Genomic DNA, 17,679 nt, shown 5'->3' on the forward strand with positions numbered 1-17,679 from the left:
TGGTCTATCTAGCCCGGCATCTTTTCTCTGACAATGGCCAGTACCACATGCTTCAAGCAAGCTGCAACATCCACCTCTCTCTATCCCCTGACTGGACAAATATAAATTCTCCTATGGGAAAATTATTTTTCTTCCTAATCCTTGTTTCATTCTTATACTGTATTTAACAAATTAAAGATTACTGTTAAAGTTAGTCCTTATTGCCCAATGCCTGGACTTTTTACATCTCGAGTTGGCTTCACCTTATGTGTACATATATTTTCTCCTAAACCTAGAGCTTGCTAGCTGGAAGGGCTGGGTTCAACACGGAAGCAGTAACAAAAGGAGACAGTGCTCAGGCACTTACATTTAGGCTTTGTCTACACTACACAGTTTTGTTGACAAAAGGCAGCTTTTATCAACAAAACAATGGAGGTATATGCACTACAATGGTCCTCCTGCCAATTTTATTCTCCTGCTACGCCGACAAAATAAAACCACCTCAATGAGAGGCATAGAGCTTTTTGCAACGTAGTTAAAGTGGCACAGCATCAGTGTAGACACTGTGTTCATTACGTCACTGTAACTTGCCTCCAGGAGGTATCCTACAATGTCCACTGTGACCACTCTGGTCCCAGTTTTGAACTCCGCTGCCCTGTATCCAGCTACACAGGCATGCGCCCCTCCTCTTTAAAGCCCCCAGAAGTTTTGAAACTATTCTTTCAGTTTTCTCAGCATGGAGAGCTTACATCGCTACTTCCCAGATGAGTACGCCGATTCACTGCAGCAAATGCACTCCTGCCTGGATTACACGGGAGGGGATGGATCTCCTAGGTCTGTGGAGATAGAAGGCTGTGGGTCTGGGCCTGGGATTGTGGAAGAAATCACTGTAGGCAGAGAGAATCACAAGGACCTCCCTACACTCCCCCCTTTCCATGTATCTTTCGCGGCCGCAGAAGTACCCAAGGCACTCCACCCAACAGGAGATTAAACACAGTGATAGACGCACCTCCATAGGGCCCTGTGAAATCCATGTTAAGGAGAACTCAGGCAGATTCACAGAATCAAGACATTCACAAGGAATCCTTCCCTCTCCAGCACTAGGACCGCAGTGGCAGGCAGGCAGGGCAGGCTGCACCACTGAGCTACTCAAGCTGGTGGAGAGGAGGGTGGGGGTGCTTCTGATCTGCTGCTGCCAGCTGCTGTCTGAACAAGTGTTCAGGCTGGTGAGTGCTATGCTTAAAGAGACAGCGTGCCAACACACTCACTCTCCTCCAATACACACACTTCCCCAACACACACACTCCCTCTCTCTTACATACACACACACACACACTCCCCCTCACACATCTCTTCCCCCCCCCTTCTGTGCACTTCTTGTGTTAGTGTTCTGCAATGTCAGTTTGGTCCTATTACCGAGTGCTACTTTAAAAAGCAATTTAAAATGTGTTACTTTTTGGACACACACAGCAATCATTATAAGGTTCATAGCATGGTGCAAATAAACAATGCCAGGCTCAGCACACTAAAGCAACACACATTACTGTGGCTCAGTGTTAAAATGCTCCTTCAAGGTGTCCGCCAAATAGTCCGCCTTCAGGCTCCTCTTATACCTTGTGTTCATAACGCACAGCACAATGCTGAACAGCAGTGCAGGATCCATGCTTTCTGACAGAGATGGCTAGCTTGCAGGTTACCAGGGCAGTTGAAAAGTGGCTGGCAATCTAGTAGGATGCCCATGGAATGATGAGATTGAGAAACCTTCATCATGTGACACTGCACCAACCCCCAGGAGGCATTGCAAACCCTTCCCAAAGCTCCCTGCAGCCAGTTGCACAGTGGGATAGCTATCCATGGTGCACTGCTCTCTGAGTTGATGCTAGTATGAATGCGCTCCCCCAGCACAAGAAGCATAGTGTGGACATGCAACAGTGGTTTAATTACAATGGTGCATGTACGTCAACGTAATTTAAGTCAACTTCACTTTGTAGTGAAGACCTAGCCTTAGTCTTTATTTAAATTACAAACTGGCAGTGATATACTGGACAGAAGCCACTGGAGTCCTTGATTCAAATCCTGTCAATGATGTCACTGTATAAAGAAAAAGACACTAGAAGAGTGTCTCTCTTTTTCTCTCCTTCTCTGCCCATTCCCAGGATACAGAGGCAACATACAATTTTCCTCCGCAAAGCAGGATTTAAACAAGGTTTGAATGAAGCTCCAATAACAAATATCTGCTCTCCTTAGTGACAAGGCCACCACACCCTCTTGATTTTAATACTATGTTCGCTGGTGTTTGGAAGCGCCAGCAGCAGTCAGGAGAGATCAAAGCACTGTTTACATTTTCAGAGGCGGAGGAGATTTGGATTGATGAGGGTGCTCACCTATACTGCCATCACATAACTCTCTACAAGATTCATCAATATCAATCTTTCGGAGTTGCCTGTAGATCCCTGGACTAATTAGAGGATGGATGGAATATGTTTCGGTGGCAGATGGATGTGGATTGTAAACTGTTTATAGGCCAAGCCTGACAGAATTCAGGAAACCACAAATCAGTGACAGCCTGACTTAAGAACAAAGACAGCAAGTCAGGAGTCTATTAAAAGCATTCCCCAAGACCATAACTCGCCAATTATGCATTAGTGCCTCTCTGCAGCTGTAGAAGTTTGAAGTACTGAATCAACTGGGACATGACCACAAGAACATGGACTTCTTTTCGTGACATGTAGGAGACCTGTTCACATGGTCCAATCCTGCAGTACCCAGCTTGATGGGGAGGATGTGTGGTAGAGTCCATAGACCCCACACTAAAGTTAAGGAGTACTGGAGTAGTTTTGGGCCAAGAAAGCCCTTATCCTCTGTAGCTGCCCTGCATGCATTTTATCGAGGACCTGCTTAAAAGGGAGCTCTGGTATAGTACAGTTGTGGGGAGCAGGGAGGAGAGATTGGCTGCAACAGGGCAGGCAGGCAGGTTACAAGGGAAGTACTGGGACTGTGAGTAACAATTGGCCAGGATCCTCCTTCCCCCTGACTGATGGGGAGCAGCTGGACTCTCAGGGTGAGCTGGGAAGCATCATCCCCAACCCCTCTAACTGATACTAATTCCTAAGCCAGTCTTTGAGCCTCAAGTGCCTCTCATGACTTCCTGAAGAGATGGGCTCGACTCCACTGATAGTTGCTTGCAGGGGTGCATATTAGGCCAGACCCATTGGATTCATAGATTCATAGATACTAAGGTCAGAAGGGACCATTATGACCATCTAGTCCGACCTCCTGTGTAATGCAGGCCACAGAATCTCACCCACCCACTCCTGTGAAAAACCTCTCACCTATGTCTGAGCTATTGAAGTCCTCAAATCGTGGTTTAAAGACTTCAAGGAGCAGAGAATCCTCCAGCAAGTGACCTGTGCCCCATGCTACAGAGGAAGGCAAAAAACCTCCAGGGCCTCTTCCAGTCCGCCCTGGAGGAAAATTCCTTCCCGACCCCAAATATGGCAATCAGTTAAACCCTGAGCATACAGAAAATTCTTTCCTGGGTAACTAAAATCCCACCCCATTTAATCATAGAATCATAGAATCATAGAATATCAGGGTTGGAAGGGACCCCAGAAGGTCATCTAGTCCAACCCCCTGCTCAAAGCAGGACCAAGTCCCAGTTAAATCATCCCAGCCAGGGCTTTGTCAAGCCTGACCTTAAAAACCTCTAAGGAAGGAGATTCTACCACCTCCCTAGGTAACGCATTCCAGTGTTTCACCACCCTCTTAGTGAAAAAGTTTTTCCTAATATCCAATCTAAACCTCCCCCATTGCAACTTGAGACCATTACTCCTCGTTCTGTCATCTGCTACCATTGAGAACAGTCTAGAGCCATCCTCTTTGAAACCCCCTTTTAATATCCCATCACAGGCCATTAGGCCTATTTACCATGAATATTTAAAGATCAATTAATTACCAAAATCATGTTATCCCATCATACCATCTCCTCCATAAACTTATCAAGTTTAATCTTAAAGCCAGATAGACCTTTTGCCCCCACTGCTTCCCTTGGAAGGCTATTCCAAAACTTCACTGCTCTCTGATGGTTAGAAACCTTTGTCTAATTTCAAGTCTAAACTTCCCAATGACCAGTTTATATCCATTTGTTCTTGTGTCCACATTGGTACTGAGCTTAAATAATTCCTCTCCCTCTCTGGTATTTATCCCTCTGATATATTTATAGAGAGCAATCATATCTCCCCTCAACCTTCTTTTAGTTAGGCTAAACAAGCCAAGCTCCTTAAGTCTCCTTTCATAAGACAAGTTTTCCATTCCTCGGATCATCCTAGCAGCCCTTCTCTGTACCTGTTCCATTTTGAATTCATCCTTCTTAAACATGAAAGACCAGAACTGCACACAGTATTCCAGGTGAGGTCTGACCAGTGCCTTGAATAATGGTACTAAAACCTCCTTATCTCTACTGGAAATACCTCTCCTGATGCATCCCAAGACCGCATTAGCCTTTTTCACGGTCTTATCACATTGGCGGCTCATAGTCATCTTCTGATCAACCAATACTCCAAAGTCCTTCTCCTCCTCCACTACTTCTAATTGATGCGTCCCCAGCTCATAACTAAAATTCTTGTTATTAATCCCTAAATGCATAACCTTACACTTCTCACTATTAAATTTCATCCTATTACTATTACTCCAGTTTACAAGATCATCCAGATCCTCCTTTATGATATCCCGGTCCTTCTCTAAATTGGCAATACTTCCCAGCTTTGTATCATCCACAAACTTTATTAGCACACTCCCACTTTTTGTGCCGAGGTCAGTAATAAAAAGATTGGTCCCAAAACTGATCCTTGAGGAACTCCACTGGTAACCTCCCTCCAGCCTGACAGTTCGCCTTTCAGTAGGACCCGTTGTAGTCTCTCCTTTAACCAATTCCTTATCCACCTTTCAATTTTTATATTGATTCCCATCTTTTCCAATTTAACTAACAATTCCCTATCCCAAGGGAGGTGCTAATAGTTTTCTTCCCCGATGTAATTCTTGCCCAGACGAACTCTGTCTTATCCATTCCATTGCTTCTTATTTCTTTACATTCTACCTCATCATTGATATACAATGCTACTCCACCACCTTTACCTTTATTTCGGTCTTTCCTAACAGCACATACCCTTCAATACCTGTAGTCCAGTCATGACTACTATTCCACCATGTTTCTGTTATCCCTATAATATCTGGTTTCACTTCCTGCACCAGTAGCTCTAGTTCCTCCATTTTGTTACCTAGGCTTCTCGCATTGGTGTACAAACATCTTAATTTTTGCTGTTTGGCCTCGCTCACATTCTGTACCCTATTAGGCATGGTTATTCTACAGCCAGTATAACCTATTAGACTGGTATCCACACTGCCCTTCCTCCTTATATACATTCTCCTACCCACAGCTGTATCCTTTCTTACTTCATTTTTTCCCTCTCAATGGTAAAATCTGGCATGGAGATTACCTGGACATCTCCCAACTATCTCCCCCAAATTCCTAGTTTAAAGCTCTCTTAATCAGTTGTACCAGCCTCGATCCTAGAAGTCTATTTCCTTCCCTACTCAGATGAAGTCCATCCCAAGAGAACTGTCCTCTGTCCATGAATGCCTCCTAGTGGCCATACATCCCAAAGCCTTCCTCATAGCACTACCGCCTAAGCCATCTGTTGATAGTCGTAATCTTGTCACACCTTTGTTGCCCTTCTCTAGGAACAGGCAGAATCCCACTAAAGATTACCTGAGCCTCGATTTCCTTAAGCATCTTCCCCTGCCTAGCATAGTCTCCCTTAATACTTTCCAGTGAGAATCTAGCCGTATCATTTGTTTCCACATGAAGGATAATTAGGGGATTCTTTCCTGCTTCCTTTAGGATCCCTTTCAACCTCAGGTCTACATCCTGTATCTTAGCATCTGGAAGACAGCATACCCTTTTATTCTCTGGATCAGCTCTGGTTACAGGCCTGTCTATTCTTCTCAGTAAAGAGTCCCTGATCACATAGACCTGCCTTTTCCAGGTGACGGTGCTATTCTCCAGTCTATCCCCTGTTCCCTCTGGCTGCAAGTTCTTTCCATTCCTATTCTTCCTTGTAATCCTCTTCAACCCATCCTGTATCCTCCTGGGGCTCATATTTGGTGTAGTCTCCATTGATTCTTCCCCTTTTCCTATAGGACTAGCAGGTCTTCTCTTCTTCCTTGTCCTTCCAACTTCAGTGACTGCCTGCTGAGCCCCTTCTTCATTTTCCAACTCTGCAAACCTGTTCTTGAGCTCTATTTCTCCTTCAATAGACCGTCTTTTCCTCTGCCTGGTTCTTTTAGTCACATGCTTCCACTGACCACTTTCCTCACCCAGTCTCCCCTCAGAATTCCTCAGTCCTGCTTCCATCTGTGTCACAGTTCCTTCCCCACTCTGAACTCTAGGGTACAGATGTGGGGACCTGCAGGAAAACCTCCTAAGCTTACTTTTACCAGCTTAGGTTAAAACTTCCCCAAGGTACAAACTATTTTACCTTTTGCCCTTGGATTTTATCGCTGCCATCACCAAACATCAAACTGGTAATTTACTGGGAAAGAGTCCGTTTGGAAACGTCTTTCCCCCCAAAATCCTCTCAAACCTTACACCCCCTTTCCTGGGGAAGGTTTGATAAAAATCCTCACCAATTTGCAGAGGTGAACATAGATCCAAACCCTTGGATCTTAAGAACAATGAAAAAGCATTCAGATTCTTAAAAGAAGAATTTTAATAGAAGAAAAAGTAAAAAGAATCACCTCTGTAAAATCAAGATGGTAAATACCTTACAGGATAATCAGATTCAAAACATAGAGAATCCCTCTAGGCAAAACCTTAAGTTAAAAAAGACACAAAACCAAGAATCTACATTCCCTCCAGCACAGCTTATTTTCTCAGCCATTTAAAGGAATCAGAATCTAACACATATCTAGCTAGATTACTTACTAAGTTCTAAGACTCCATTCCTGTTCTGTCCCCAGCAAAAGCATCACACAGACAGACAGAGAGAGAGAGAGCTTTGTTTCTCCCTCCCCGCAGCTTTTGAAAGTATCTTGTCTCCTCATTGGTCATTTTGGTCAGGTGCCAGCAAGGTTATCCTAGCTTCTTAACCCTTTACAGGTGAAAGGGTTTTTCCTCTGGCCAGGAGGGATTTTAAAGGTGTTTACCCTTCCCTTTATATTTATGACAATCTGCAAGTCTGAGGTTTTCCCTTTAGATACCTCATGTCTTTGCTCCATAATCTGCTCATACCCCTTCCTAAACTCAACCAGACTTTCCACCTGCATCTCCAAACCTCAGATCTTTTCCTCCATCAGCTCTATCAGACGGCATTTCATGCAGACAAAACTCTTACTAGGTACCCCCTCCAGGATCTTGTACATACCGCAGCTTCCACATCCAGGAACATTGGTTCTCTTGTTCTGGATCTCCAGGACCTCATGAATCAATGATCAGAGACAACTGGAATCAATGATCGGGAACTGAGGCTCAGAAGCATGCCATCAAACGTGGACTGACTTGACTAGCTAGCTTTAAACTCAAGGGATCGTCTTCTCCACATCTGTGTGTCCTGCTCAGCTTCAGCCTCTTCACTTTCTCTCGGTCTCTCTCAGTCCTGGTTTCCTGCCACCCCTCTGGCTGCTCCTTGTCCCTCACTCTCTTTCTCTCAGTTTACTCACAGGCTGTTTCTCTCCATCTCTCTCTCTCTCTCAGGCCCCATACTGCATGCTCCTGTCCCACCACCATCTCCCCACTTCTCTCCCACTGTCACTTCCCCTGTATCTGAGGGGAGGAGCTACTTCCTCTCCATAGAAAACTGACAGTGCATTCACTCTGAACACACCCTAAATCATGTATCCCCATACAGGTTTGAGTCCCTTTACCATATGTACGCTGGGGTAGGCAGAAGGGCATCCAGGCCTAATAAACTAATTTCCCAGGGGAAGGTAAGAAGACCTCTCTCCTCTCTAGATCTCATGCCGAGAGACAGAAGATGTCTTCTTTGCTTGCTAGATCACAAAGCCTCACCTACTTGCCCCATCTCTCTGCTAATTGGACAATGGGATGAGGTGGGGTGGGATAGCTTGCAGCGCTACTGCCAATGCTATAGCTGCTCTGAGGAAAAATAAAAGATTTTAACATCCAGGGCTATCAGTCTAGTACCTTTCGCTAGCAATACATTCACACATTTATTTTCTATAAACCACTACTTACACCTGTAATAGAAAATTACCTGACAGGAAAGAACAATGTGTGGATCATATATAATTACAGGTAATTTCCTACTCAAATTATCAAAGGAACTTAAATAAAAACGGAGAGATCTATTTTCACTTTCCTGAATGACTCCCTGCTTCCCTAGGAAGCAAAATTATCACTCCTGTCTTTTTGTCTGTTGGTTGTCATGCACAATATGTCTTAGGAGGCGTGGGATGGCCTCTGTTTGCGTGTGTGTTGATTCAAAATGTCAGTTACAAGAACTAGCATCTGGGTTACAGCCGTTCAGTGCTCAGTCCAATCACTGCTACAAGATGTTTTACACAGATTGCTACCAAATCAAAGGGTAGTTGAGTTCTGTTTCCAGGATTAAATGCAGGTTTTATACAGACTATTTAGAAGCTACTAACACTTTTGGCAACTTTTATCTCTGACTCTCTATCCCCTTTGCTCCTAGAGAGGTTTTTCCCCAAAAAGTGCTATCCGTGTAGAAATTAAACAATCCATCATCAACTGGCTGCCTCAAATACTCCATTATAACTCCTAAAAAAAATCCACAACAGTCTCCTCAGCCTTTTAAACTAAGTGAAGTAAGAGCTCACTGCAGTGATTCTCAAACTGTGAGTTGGGACGCCAAAGTGAGTCGCCACCCCCATTTTAATGGGGTCGCCAGGGCTGGCATTAGACTTGCTGGGATCCAGGCCCAAAGCCGCAGCCTGAGTCCCACCGCCCGGGGCCAAAGCCCTTGGGCTTTGGCTTTGGCCCCCCCCCGCCTGGGGAAGTGGGGCTCAGATGGGCTCAGGCTTCGTCCCCCTTCTTGGGGTCATGTAGTAATTTTTGTTGTTAGAAGGGAGTCATTGTGCAATCAAGTTTGAGAACCCCTGCTTACTGTATTCGGGTATGAAATAAATATTTTCCCCAACAGTAAGTTTACAAGCATATCTCCCCCCACAAGGCTGCAGAAATGCAAAACTTCTATGTAATGGGCATGGTGTAACACAAGTAAGGATACTAACACCTTATGAAATTACATACAAAATTCTCCAAAATTACATACAATATGTCCGAGTTCTCCTTAACGTGGATTTCACAGGGCCCTGTGGAGGTGCGTCTATCATTGTGTTTAATATTTCACCCAGAATAACTTCAAAAACAATTCAGCTATATACACATACAGAGAATCCCCTTCACCCACCAATTGCAAGCTACCTTGTGGGTAATGTGGAAGCTGTTTAATAGTTCACAGTATCACTACATAACAGTTGAGTACAGTAAGTGAAGAAAAAAACTAGGTTAACCAGTGGGGGTGGTTTCAGAGTGACATAAGGCATTATTCCCATTCTACAAATTGAAACCTCTACCTCGGTTGAGTTTTCTGCTGCATTAGCTCAACCAGGAAGAAACAGGAAGAAATTCTGATGTTGAAGTCAATGGCAAAACTTCCATTGATTTAAATGGAGCTAGGATTTCACCCAGAGCATGGGAACTAAACTCCAGCCTCTCATGAGCCTGTCAACAAAGGCACCAGATCAGATCCATATGAAGTTTTAGCACAGAAGGGCCAGGTCCTGAAATCCTTACTTAGGGGAAATTTTCACTGAGCACATATGAGACCTAAAGTTATTTAGCTCCTAATGAGCCCTATAGAATCACAGAAATAAAAGACTAGAGGAGACTTTGAGAAATTATCAAGTCCAGCCCACTGCGCTGAAGCAGGACCAAGTAAACCTAGACCATCTCTGACAGGTGTGTGTCCAACCTGTTCTTAAAAACCTCTAAAGATGATGATTCCACAACCTCCCTTGGAAAGCTATTCCAGAGCTTAACTATCCTTATAGTTAGAAAGTTTTTCCTAATATTTAAACTTAATTCCCCTTGCTGCAGATTAAGGACCATTATTTCTTGTCCTACCTACAGTGGACATGGAGATGTAGGGAGCCAGGGTGGCTTCCTCCGAACCAGAGGGTACGCCAGTTTACACCAATCCCCAGAAGGGGAGGGGGGTGAAACAGGAAGTACAAAGGGTCGGGCCCTTTGCCCAGTGGAGCAGCACCAGGGAGGGAGATAGACACAGGCCGCTGGCTGTTCCCTCCAGACCCTGCTGGCCGACCCCGGGGAGGCTCGGGCTGGGAGGAACTTGACCGGGAGGGAAGGGCTGAGCTGATCAGGACTGCCAGCTGCTGAGTACCCGAAGGACTTGGAGGGGGCCAGGGCTGTAACCCGGGCCAGCGTGAGCCTGACCTGAGGGGGAACTGGAGCTACTGGCAGCTGAAACACCCAGGACGAGCTGGAGGGAACGGAGAGGCCCGCTTGAGATACCGGGTAGAAGTAGCCCAGGGGCAGAACTGCACAATGTGGTGGTGTATTTGGTCAGCGGGGTGCAGGAGGCTCTCTCGCTGACCCAACGGCGGGACCCTCGCCTCCCGCTGCTGGTCAGGGGCCCTGGGCTGGAACACGCATGGAGTCGGGTGGGCCGTGCGTTCCCCTACCCCGGCCAACCTGCATTGGGTAGCAGAATCATGCGCCGCGGACTCGTGCCGCGCCCTCACCCCTCCCGCCTGAGGGGCGGGCCGCGGACTCGTGCCGGCGCCCCCCCCCCCGCCTGAGGGGCGGGCCGCGGACTCGTGCCGGCGCCCTCCCCCCCCGCCTGAGGGGCGGGCCGCGGCCTCGTGCCGGCGCCCCCCCCCCCGCCTGAGGGGCGGGCCGCGGACTCGTGCCGGCGCCCGCCCCCCCCCCCCGGAGGGGCGGGCCGCGGCCTCGTGCCGGCGCCCTCCCCCCCGCCTGAGGGGCGGGCCGCGGACTCGTGCCGGCGCCCTTCCCCCCCCCGCCTGAGGGGCGGGCCGCGGCCTCGTGCCGTCACACCTTCTCCGCTAATTCCACAGTGGCCAATAGGCGTGACTGAGGCCTTCCAGTGGGACAGTAGCTCTCCTTCGCCCCCTAGAGGCTCGGTGGACTGATTGAAACCTGCCACAGGAGACAATTGATCACAGTCCTCTTTATAACAGCCTTCAACATATTTGAAGATTATCAGGTCCCTCCTTGGTCTTTTTTTAATCAAGACTAAATATGTCCAGGTGTTTTTAACCTTTCCCCATAGGTCATGTTTTCTAAACCTTTTAATATTTTGTTGCTGTCCTCTGGACTGTCTCCAATTTGTCCATATCTTTCCTAAAGTGTGGCATCCAGAATTGGACACAGTATTCCAGCTGCGGCCTCACCAGTGACAAGTAGAGCTGGACAACTACTTTGCATGTATTCATGCCTCACATACGACACCCCAGAATTATATTAGCCTTTTTTTGCAACTGCATCACATTGTTGTGTCATATTTAATTTGTGATCCACTATAACCGCCAGATCCTTTTCTGCTTTATTACTGTCTAGTCACTTATTCCCCATTTTGTGGTTGTGCACTGGATTTTTCCTTCTAAAGTGAGGTGCTTCACACATGCCTTTATTGAATTTCATCTTATCGATTTCAGACCAATTTTCCAGTTTGTCAATTTTGAATTCTTAATCCTGTCCTCCAAATACTTGCCACACCTCCCTGCTTGAGGCGATCTGAAAATTTTATAAGCCTACTCTCCACTCCATTATTCCGGTCATTAACGAAAATATTGACTAACTGGACCCAGGACTGACCCTTGTGGGACCCCATTAATGATGCCCTCCCACTTTGACAGTAAACCATAATTATTCTTTGAGTACCATCTTTCAACCATTTGTGCACCCACTATATAGTAATTCATCTAGACCACATTTCCCCTAGTTGCTTATGAGTATGTCAAGTGGGACTATTTTAAAAGCCTTACTAAAATCTAGTGTGACAAAGTCAGGCCTTATGGCTGCAAAAGGGTCCTGGAAGGCCACTGTCTTAGCCCTAGAATGTTAAAGGCCCTTTTTCCTACAAGCTGAGAAGGGGTTACCTCAGGTCAATTACGGACACCTGAATCCAGTTAAGGGCTGTCTGAGGCCTTTTAAAAAAAACCCTCTTCTGCAGGGAGAGACAGAGAGAGAAAGAAAAGCTGCTACTGCCAGGCTAGCAGCAGCAGGGAAATAGCTGCTCCAGGGTGAGAGTCTGTGCCCTTTCCCATAGGGGAAACAGCCAAAGATGAGTGCCTGTTAGAGGAAGGACTGACACCCCAGGGCAACCAACCGGATGACACCTTTCCCCAGCTAGGGGAGCAGTGAAAGGTATCCCCCTTTCTTTGAGATTGTTTCCTTTTGTTTGGTGGAGAATCACCCCCTTAGGCCAACCCTCAGGCCCACCCTGAAAATACAACCAAGGGAGCACAGAATGGGGAAGACAAACCCAGCCTGAGTGGGAAGCGCTAAGTCTGGTGAGAGAAAAGAGGTGCCTTGCCACACAAGATAGATCATGGCTACTGCTATCCCCATCCACTAGGCCAGTAACCCTATAAAATTAGGTTGAAATATGGTGAGGATAAAGTGTCTTAAACAATGGATTGATTTCATTTGAAATTTTAACACACAGGACTCAACATTTTTGCTTAGTTGAGTGTAATATAAATACAAAGAGGAACATGGTATAAATACCAAGACAGAGAATTGACTAAACTATGTATTTCTCACTGAAGCAAAACTCCCATTGACTTTAAATGAATAGAGTTCTTGACTTCAGTGGATTCATTGTCTCCTAAAGGACTGCAGACTGTAGCTTGTAATGGTACCTGTATTTATCATGCACCCCCCTTTTTTTTTTAAATGTAACAAATAGCTTGAGGATTACTTTCTGTAATTCTAAAAAACAGGTAGATAATCGTATAGCTTAAGGGTCAAGTGCTCAGCTGGTGAAAATTGCACTAGCTCCATAGGAATCAATGGAGCTATAGCAATTTACACCTGCTAATAATCTACCTCCTCATCTTAATGGAGAGAGATCACAATTTGAGAGGCAGTACCTTGGTAAAATAAGGATACGTAATTAGAAGTGGAGTTATTTGTTAGTATTTAACATATCCATTATGGAATGCATTCTTGCGCTGTTGATGTGGCATCTCTTCATATTTCCTTTCATAACTTGCCACGTAATTTGATTTCTTCACAAACCAAGAGATGCAGAGAAAGGGGAAAAAGCATTTTTGGAGCATTTTCTTCAGGAGCAGCTGATGCGTGCAAACGTTTACCACCCACATATGTCCTTTCAAGAGCACACATCTACACATTATACCTAGCAAAACATGTCAACTACCCAGAGACAAATGTATCTTTAAAAAAACCTCTATTTTCACCCTTTTCTTTCGCAATTATCTCTGGTACAGTAACAAAACCTTGCCTACCTGTTTAACAACTGGCTAAAAAGTGAGCACACTTGAGAAATATTCAGTAGATTAGCATGCAGTCCTGCATACTGTTTATTACCTTCTGTGACTGTTCATGGCCCTTGATGTTCATTGAAGTTAATGTAGTTGATGGCATTCAGTATCTCTCAGGATGTGGCTTTCAATAACTCGCAGGATGACATCCTAAAATATTTCTACATGGCTACCCCTCTGATACTCATTTCCACAGTATGGTCCCTACTATTCTAAACTCAAGAAGATATCACAATAAACGTCTGATCATGCCATTGGAGCTGTAAATGCTCAGGAATTCTGAAAATGTGGTCCTATGATGTAGGGCCCATTTCTGTTCCCATTGAAATTAATGGCAAAATTTCCCTGGGGTCAGCGTTGTTACGGGTGCACAAGGATGCAGGAGCAGATTACATCATTAGCTCATGTTTGTAATGAGCATACAAAGTGCTGGGTTTTCTTATTCAGAACCAACATCCATCTCAGTACAAGAAACTGAAAACAGACTGAAGCTCCCTCACACCTATCTAACTAATCTTTTTAAAGCATTTCTCACTGTAGTATCTTAACACTCTCTCTGTATTAGGACCCATCACTTCTGTCTCTGACTATTCAAAACTCTTATCTCCTCTTTCTCATCATAGGCAATTTCCTTAATTGAATAAGCCTCAGTGACTGTTGTTTCCAGGCAGAATAATGCCGAACTGCTCAGAAGGACCTTAAAGTCCATGGGAGTCTTTCTATCGTCTCTATTGGAAGTTGGACAGGCCCCAGTTTCTAAAGAGCTCCATCAGTCCTGCACTCTTAGTCATATGATTCCCATGATATACTAGGGGGCTCGATGAGAGGGAGGACAGTGTTGCATCATGGGAGATGAGATCGGTGACTTTTTGTAAAAAAAACAACCCACGGTTCGTTCAAGTCTGTTACATAAAAATTCCATATGTTAAAATTAAAATATGCAGGTCTTTTTCTAAAGTAGTGTTTTTACAGAGGCTTTCAAAGCAGGACAACACTACTTGTTGACCAAATATATAAAAACTCATAATGTTAGTTATGAGGAATAGTCTAGTGGGTGCAGTCTTGTGTAGTGCAACTACATTACAAGTGGTGGACTGTAATGTTGAAATAATAGTCATATCCCAAGTAATTTTCCATATTTTATAAAATGAATTATTATAGAATTTGTTTCTGTTCCTGGGGACCCAACACCTTTAATGGAACATCTGATTGTGGCATCAGTTTTCCTCTGTAGGGGAAAAAACATCAAGAGTATTACTGTGCTTCTCATCAGTGTCATCTATAAATAACAGGAAACCCCATTGCTGAGATGGACAACAGCTTCTGCACTGTACCAAATATCTAGCTATGATTCCTCCTATCATCTCTGACTAGTAAGTTCTAGTAGTGTATATAAAAACCAGATAATGACATGATGATTAATTATTACAAAGTAAAAGCATGTATATGATTGAGATATCAGTTAATTGTTCTATATGGGAGTCTACCACTGGAACTCTGCTATTTTCTAGTGGAAGGTTGTAATTGACCTGTCTTCCTAGATATTTATATTATGCTCATCACTGTAGTATCTAAGTGCATGAGGTGACACAAATTTATCTGATGAGGAAACGTTGTGTGGCTAGGAGAGGAACTAGGTACAAAAGAACTTGAAACCTCACCACAGAATGTAAGAGGAGTAAAACTATTGTTATCTTTGTCTCATTCTGGTGAAGTGAAAGGACTAGATGTAAATTAATGCTAACATGAGTCAGTTTGAAGTTAAAAGAACATAATATGACAATAAGATTATTTATGGCACTGAAATACGCAATAAAAAGTGATTTGTAACCTCTTCTCACCCTGTTTTTTTCCTCTAATTATAGAGCCTCTGATGGAGCAAATTAGGATGCCTGAAAAAAAAAATGTAGGCCTTAGAGTCGGCGGCACAGGGCACAAAATCACATTATATACAGTTGATGTCATCTTGTACCTCACATAACCTCTAGGTGCCAGTGTCAGAAATAATTTCAGAACTGGATGTATTCAGTCTAGCCTCTAATATGAAATATACATGCAAAATATCAAGAGGACTGACTCTTAGTAAGATTATATGCAGTGTTGTTGCCATGTCGGTCACAGGGTACTGGAGAGACAAGGTGGGTGAGGTAATATCTTTTATTGGACCAACTTTTATTGGTGAGAGAGTGAGTCTTTGGAGCTTACAAAGAGCTCTTCTTTAAAATGTAAGAACAGCAGCCCCTTTTTATGGGCAGACAAAATAAATCCTTTGGCTGGGAATCCAGGGTCCAGGGACCAGAGAGGATCCATAGATCTGTTGTATATATGTCTGTTGTAAAATATCCAGACTTACGGCAAGCTGTTCACAAGCTGACTATGAGGTTTACAAGATTAGATGCCCCAGTTGTCTTAAGTTTGTATATGTTTCTCCACTACAATATGGAACAGGTTCTTTGTTGGCCTTGACAAAGTAGTAGCAAAGTTGTTTTGGTCTCTCAAAAGAGCTTGGCCCACTACAGCTGATGTCTGAACTAGGTGAATGGGGCAGTCCAAACTAAAGCAAAACAACTAGGCAGCTGTCCTTGGGCCTCTATCTGTATGGAATGAAAATAAACCAAAATACATCGATTCATAGGTTGTAAAGCCAGAAGGGCCCATTAGATCATCTACTCTGACCTCCGGCATAACACAAACCATAGAATTTCACCCGCTACCCTTGGATTGAGCCCAATAACTTGTATTTGACTAAAGCATGTCTTCCAGAAAGGGATCTAGTCTTGGTCTGAAGACATCAAGAGACGGAGAATCCACCACATCCTCTGGTAGTTTGTTCCATTGGTTAATGACCCTTACTGTTAAAAATGTGTGTTTCAATATTTGTTTTTGTCTTTAAACAGGACTAAAAGCTGAATTATAATTTTTTGCAGAACAAAATATTTAAAAAAAATCAGTACAGAAATGGCATACGTACTTATGGGCCAAGCTCTCTGGCCAGACTACATCTCCCATGATGCACTCACAGCCATGTGACTCCCATAATGCACCCCATTGCTTGGTCAGAGTGGAGACTTGTTGCATCATGACAGATGTACAGAGGCCAAGGAGCCTAGCTCATAGGAGGAGAAAAAGGGGTCAAGAGGCTCTTGAATTACAGCTCCCCTGTGGTGATGCACAACAATAGGTTAATGCAGTTGACTATAGAATTGACTTGAAATGAAACATTATGGGACAGTTCAGTGCACTGAAATACTTTGATTCAGGTTAAACTGACCTGAAATGAAGTATTTGGTTTTGGTTTTCCTTTCAGAAAATTGAGAAATTTAAACAAAATTGAAATTTTCCCACAGAATATTTTGATGCTGTGGAAACTATATTTGCTGTCAAAAAATAATCCTTGACCAATTCTGCTTACTTCTAATTTGAATTAATTTGTCTGGCTTTAACTTTCAACCATTGGTTCTTGTCATGCCTTTCTCCTTTGTTAATGTCACTAGAGATTATGAAAACTAGTTTTTCCATGCCTCCTATTCTGGATCGTTCTGAGGGTGTCTTTAATGCAAATATATCTGCTGGTTTCCACTATAATAAAGAGCAGAAAGGGGTCTGAAACTCACTGCAGTAAGTCGGTCTCTTTCCCCATTCTCCTTGTTGATAAATCCTAATAATTCAATCATTTCTTTCCTGGACAGTTACCTGTGTCTTGACATCGTTTGTCTCGTCTGTCAGAGATTGCAAATTCTCTGAACAGGGAACATTTCTTACTGTATTTTCACAAATCACTCATAAATGGTAAATAATTATTATACTAATATAATTATCAGAGTGTCTAATACAAAGAGAACCAAATCAAATAAGTTGTGTTTCTGTATTCCAAGCATTTTTTTCCTTCATGGGGCTTGTATTGCACCATTAGATTTTGGAAAGTGAAATCATTATCTGTAAAACCAAACAATAAAGAGTAGAATAAAAAATCAGGAGGAGGGATTTTAGAGCTTATGCTTGATTATGGCCAAAGATTTTAGGACAAAGACTATAGTGGTAATTAGGAATATTACTGATAATATGTAATACCAATGGTTTTTTTTTTGTTGAGATCAAATGACTCAGGAG

This window comes from Dermochelys coriacea, chromosome 4 (genome assembly GCF_009764565.3).
Source record: "Dermochelys coriacea isolate rDerCor1 chromosome 4, rDerCor1.pri.v4, whole genome shotgun sequence".
Taxonomy (NCBI): Eukaryota; Metazoa; Chordata; order Testudines; family Dermochelyidae; genus Dermochelys; species Dermochelys coriacea.